The 6,070-nt window shown below is 44.4% G+C and overlaps 2 pseudogenes; both read left to right on the plus strand.

The window, feature by feature from the left end:
• The first annotated feature begins 912 nt into the window (after positions 1-912).
• LOC123744221 (mitochondrial import inner membrane translocase subunit Tim10-like) lies at positions 913-3,121 on the plus strand (annotated as a pseudogene).
• Positions 3,122-4,303: 1,182 nt separating this feature from the next.
• Positions 4,304-6,070, plus strand: part of LOC123744223 (protein unc-93 homolog B1-like) — a 10,395-nt pseudogene continuing 8,628 nt past the window's right edge.

Here is a 6,070-nt window from a genome sequence, read left to right on the forward strand (position 1 = left end):
CTTCATTGGAAACGTTTATTATTTGCAACAGATTCTAAACAGTGTGTTCTTGAGAAGAAAGGCTACCGTTCCTAAGCAACCTCCCTGCTCATCCTCTCCACACTGTTAACTATCGGAGTAGCCCCGACCTACCACACTTACTTGATGAGACTAACTCACAAAATGAGGTGAGTCTCGCTATATAAAAAAAAACTTTGTTGATTGTGATTTTGTTGTTGTTTTTGTTGTACAGTTCAGCCTTATGAGCTAGAGACTCGGCAAACGCAGCTACTCTTTTGTTACATTTCAGGGCCCGTATTGACAGCTTCTCAGAGTACAAGTGCAGATCTAGGATCAGTTTTTCCTTTTAAGTCATAATGAATAACAGGGCCTCCTCTGAGACGCTTGGTGAATACTGGGCCCTGGTGGTCATGCTGGTTATTTTTTGTACCTTCAGAATCAGTCAGTCAGTGTCCAATCAGAAGCACTTAAATATGTTTATATCTGCCACTTTTGACAAGTTATTTATTTGTAGCTTCATTGTTTGTATAACTTTGTAAATTAGAAAGAAAGCCTAAGGCCTGTTATTTAAATATAATAATTTTGTTGTATTAAAATGGCTTTCTTGACCACAGCTGTCCAGTAGATTTGTTTTCTCAAGCATGGTCATTTTGTATTTGCTTAAAACTAGCTATTGAAGTAAACATTTAACTTTGCCTACTATGCTCAATGTTTGTACTCATGCTCAATGTTTGCTCACATTCAATTACAATGTTCTAGCCTCCCAGTCAAGCCATCCTTGTTCACACAAAAAGGAGTTTGTTTGATTTTCGTTTGGGGCCATAATGAGAATGGACTGTCACATGCTGTCTAGGAGGCCTAGTCCCAATACTTTAACAATGCATCCTTACTTTCTACTTCCCTTGAAAAATTGCTCATTGAACATGGCAGGATAAGTAGGGTTCCTGTAAATAGATTACAGCAATCTTTTCTTATCAGATTTATTGTGTCAATCATGAGGTAAAAGTGAAGGATCAAGGATGTATTGGAAAAAATATTAAAAACTGTCCCATTGATTTGACAGCTGTTTGAATGGTTTGAATGCGCAACTTTATTGACAGCGGAAGGGGTTCTTGAGAGCGAAGGAACAACACACGTGTATTCCTCAATCTGAAGGTTAAATAAGCCGGTGGTCGGGTGTGTTTGTTGGCCGCTGAGAGTGGTCGTTTGGACGGTTCGATTTTGTAGAGAGTACGGTGTGGAGCGGACACAACGCAGACATGGACCCAGAGAAAGCACAGCAACTGGCGGCGGAACTAGAAGTGGAAATGATGGCTGATATGTACAATCGGTAAGAATGGCTAACTAGCAATGGAATGTTAGCTAGCTTGTTAACGTCCTTTCTCCACTGAAATGCTAGAATGTGCTAATTACAGTGTAACACGCTGCATTTGCATGTAGCTAGCCAGCTAATTTTGACTGTCGTATTTAGCTTTTTGGTGGTCAGGTAAAGCATCATGTTAGATGGATTCTCAGGCTAGCTAGCTTCATAGCGTTAGCTAGCTGTCGTGCTACTGAACGTCAGACCAAATCAATCGATTTAGAATAGAGTACTCTTTTATAACGCACACACTCGACTACATTGCTGTACATGCATAAGCAAAAACAAAGTGAAGACCATCCCTAGTTAGCTAGGTAACTCAGTCATGTTATTGAGAGCTCATTCAAATGGAACTGATTTAGCTAGCTAGCTATGTTGCCAGCTAGGAGTGCACACATTGACTTTTCATAACATAATCAGAATGACCTGTTCTATGACTTTGCACATACATGGAGATTTTGATTCCTCGCATCCTGTCTCCTCTCCTTTTTCTCAAAACATCAGAGGGAAGCGAGGAGAACACTGGAGGAGATCTCATCCCAATGCTCTCCTGACCTTCCTCTCTTTCCTTCTAAGGTTTTGACAAGGGAAAACAGGAACACACTTGAGATACAACCCTCATCTTTATCGTAACCTACAATGTCTTAACGACCTTTCTCTCCATCTTCCTCCTCGCAGGATGACCAACGCATGCCACAGGAAGTGCGTGCCCCCCACACTACAAGGAGGCGGAGCTGTCTAAAGGGGGAGGCGGTTTGTCTGGACCGCTGTGTGGCCAAGTACCTGGATCTACACGAGAGGCTGGGCCGCAAGCTCACCGAGCTCTCCGTTCAGGACGAGGAGATGATGAGGAAGAACGCTATTGGACAATAATATATATATTTTTTAGGGAGGGATGGGGGTGGGTTAGTGCTAGGGTTACCATGCTTTCTGTGCGGGGGGGGGGGAGGGAGAGCGATAGGGTGGGATGGAGCGATGGGGTGGGTTTAAAAAAACATATGACTCTTATGGAGGGGATGGAGTTGCTGTCCAGAGTGGGTGGGGTAGGGTTGGTTTAAGAGCAAGGTGCTTGTAAGGAAGGTTTGTTTGTGGTTACGTTGTGGAGCCGGACATTGGGATGGATGAAGCCTGTTTTGTGTGAACACTGGTTGTACTTGTGGTTTGAGCCAAGATCATTTCTTTTTTTACCACAGCAAAGACACTAATATGCATAGTTAACTATTTTATGTTCAGCCAATCAGTGCTCTTTCGGCATCGCGTGTAACTAGGGAAACTGGTTGCTGCTTGGCCCTTTTTAGTTATGTGGGCGTATCAAAGGTGATGATGAATTGAGAAATCCCCCAATAATGTTTATCAAAACGCTTTCAGTGTTCCATAGTGCAGTGTTCTTCAAGCCATTCCTTAGGGGGACCCTGGGAGGTGCTCCTTTTTTCTCTAGCCCTGGACTAATACCTGTCTCAACTGATGAAGGGCACCCTGGGCTCATATTCAGTGTCTCGCAGAGTAGGAGTGCTGATCTAGGCTTTATGAATACGGGCCCTTGTCCCGTAGGAATAGATGGAGACACTGCTGTAGTCAATACGAGGACCATGCCTATATGAGTGTTATTTCTTTACATTTTGATCAGTCTGTTTGTTCATTGGCTTTGTATTTTCTTCATGTTGAAACTGTACAAATGTTGTACAAAGTTTTCTTTTGTGACATTTTAGAAACCTTTTTTTGTTTGTCGTTTTAAATCTGAATAAATATTGTTATGGTATATATTTTAGTTTTTAGTTATGCATTCTACACTGTATTTTCTTCACAGTAATACAATAACACTGTACTTATTTTTATAGTTCCAAATGGCACCCCTTTTTCCTATGTAGTACACTATTTTTGACCAGAACACTATGGTCCATGGTCAGAAGTAGTGCACTATATAGGAATAGGGTGCCATTTGGAGATGTATAAGGCCTTATTCAATGTTAAACATTGCAGGAAAATAAGGTGTTCAATCTCAAACATGTTTTACTTAGTAGACTTGTATGACTTTTCCCACAGTTTCTTGAAACCACCCTCCCATTGCAAATAAAATCAACTGTCAATTTCAAGGGTCATATTGACTTTACAACACACAAGCGCAGTCAATGCTCTGCACGTTGCTTTTTCGGGATGGAACCTAAGACGATGTATACCATGCGTATCCCGTACATCCTGACACAACTTAAAACTAAATGTACTCTGTCTTAAAAGCTAATCTAATACAACGTGAAGCTAAAAATGCTCTGTAGCTTTAAGACAAACGTTATGGATAGGGTTAAAAAGAGGAAGTGGGCACACAGCGGAGTTTCGTTTCCCTAATGAAAGTTTTTTAATTTGGGATCTGAGCTTTAACACTAGAAAGGAGAAGCGCAAGTACAGTAGTACGCGACGGGGTATCAAGAAAGAATACGCGAGTTTTATTCGTGCACATGATAATACAATAGGCCCGAAGTGCGACCGAACGACGCCGATCCTGACATAATAATGGTGAGTGTATTGCATCTTTGCATGTATTGAATCGCGACTCGTATTTTATACGACATTGATTTAAATGTTTGTTTTCACAAATATTAATATATTTAAGATAGTTGTATTGTCCGCCATTGTAGATGGTCACTATTTAAAATGGTGTTCTTATTGGTCACACTGTTTTAGAAGTAAAAACGTTTTAATGCAATCTAATTATCAACGTATATGTAGTCATTGATAATGGAATAATAGTTGTATTTCTTTGATCTTTGAATGATTGATCAAGAAGCAGCAAGCCACTGTGCTCAACTCAACCATATTCCCCCATGGCTAAAACGTCATTTGTAAACGTTTATTACACCGTACTTCACTAGTAGTCTATTTTCATTAAAGTGTCAAAAGAAATTCAATCTTCATGTGCTTACTGCTGTTCTCTGTATCGTCCGACAGATGGCGGAGGCCGACACGGGAAGAGAACGTGTACCGTGAGGCTGTGGCAGAGTCGCCTGTTGCGCCCCCTAATGGCGACATTAACATTGACGACCTGTTACCCGACGGTCCTCAGGGGAATATTCAAGGACAGGTGTTGTGTGACCAAAACATGAAAATACAATGTTTTTTCAACTTTGCTACCGATGTTTACAATGCAATATCCTGTGATTTTTAAGGAGCATTCCACACTTTTTTGGTTTGTTATGATAGTGTGCTCTCTTGTTTTATTAGTTATTCTCTGAAATTATTAAAATGGATTATAAAAATGATAACTACAACACTAACAACCCTGTATTTCCCTCCCTTCACCTCTCTCTCCCTCTCTCTTTACCTCTTTCTCTCTCTCTCCCCCTTCCCTTCACCTCTCTCTCCCCCTCTCTTTACCTCTTTCTCTCTCTCTCCCCCCTCCCTCCTCACCTCTCTCTCCCTCTCTCTTTACCTCTTTCTCTCTCTCTCCCCCCCTCCTTTACCTCTCTCTTCTCTCTCCCTCTCTCTCCCTCCCTTCACCTCTCTCCCCTCTCTTCACCTCTCTCTCTCCCTCCCTTCACCTCTCTCTCTCTCTCTCTCTCTCTACCTCTCTCTCCCTCTCCCCTCCCCTGTACCCCCTCTCCCCCTCCCTTCACCTCTCTCCTCTCCCTTTCCCCTCCCTGTACCTCTCCTCCCTTTCACCTCTCTCTCTTTTTCTTTCTCTCTCTCCCCCTCCCTTCCTTCTCTCTCCCTCTCCCCTCCCCTCCCCTCCCCTGTACCCCCCTCCCTTCACCTCTCTCTCTCTCCCCTCCCCTGTACCCCCCTCCCTTCACCTCTCTCTTTCTCTCTCTCTCTTTGCCTCTCTCTCCCCCTCCTTTACCTCTCTCTCCCTCTCCTTCCCCCTCCCCTGTACCCCCTCTCCTCCTTCACTTCTCTCTCTCCCCTCCGCTTCACTTCTCTCTCCCTCTCCTCCCATGTCCCCCCCTCTCTCCCCTCCCTTCACCTCTCTATCTCTCCCTCCCCTGTCCCCCCTCTCCCCCTCCCTTCACCTCTCTCTCCCCCTCCCCTGTCCCCCCTCTCCCCCCACCCTTCACTTCTCTCTCCCTCTCCCCTGCTCCTCCCTCTCCCCCTCCCTTCCACTTCTCTCTCTCTCTCCCCTCCCCTGTCCTCCCTCTCCCCTTCCCTTCACCTCTCTCTCTCCCTCTCCCCCTCCCCTGTCCTCCCCCTATCCCCTCCCTTCACCTCTCTCTCTCCTCACCCCTTCCCCAGATGGAGGAGTTCCTGGGCCCCCAGCCGAGTACGATGAGGAAGAGGAGGAGAAGAAGTATTACAGGAGGAAGAAGCTGGGCGTGGTGAAGAACGTCCTGGGGGCCAGCGTCGGGGGCATGATCATATACAGCGTCTACATGGGTAACACCTGTCTGTCTCTCTGTCTATCTGACTGACTGTCTGACTGACTGTCTTGCCTGTCTTGTCTGTCTAACTGACTGTCTTGCCTGTCTTGTCTGTCTAACTGACTGTCTTGCCTGTCTGTGTGTCTCTGTCTGTCAGTTCTATTCATATATGCCTGTATTCCATTTTGTGCATGTTTTGTGTATGTAATGTATTCATTCATTTATACATATGTGTGTGTGTGTCTGTGTCTGCAGGCCTGTTGCAGATGCAGCTGATCCTCCACTATGATGAGACGTACAGAGAGGTGAAGTACGGTAACCTGGGTCTGGAGGACATCGACAAGAAGATGCTGATGGGGATCAA

The sequence above is a fragment of the Salmo salar genome, chromosome ssa08 (genome assembly GCF_905237065.1).
Source record: "Salmo salar chromosome ssa08, Ssal_v3.1, whole genome shotgun sequence".
NCBI classification, from domain to species: domain Eukaryota; kingdom Metazoa; phylum Chordata; class Actinopteri; order Salmoniformes; family Salmonidae; genus Salmo; species Salmo salar.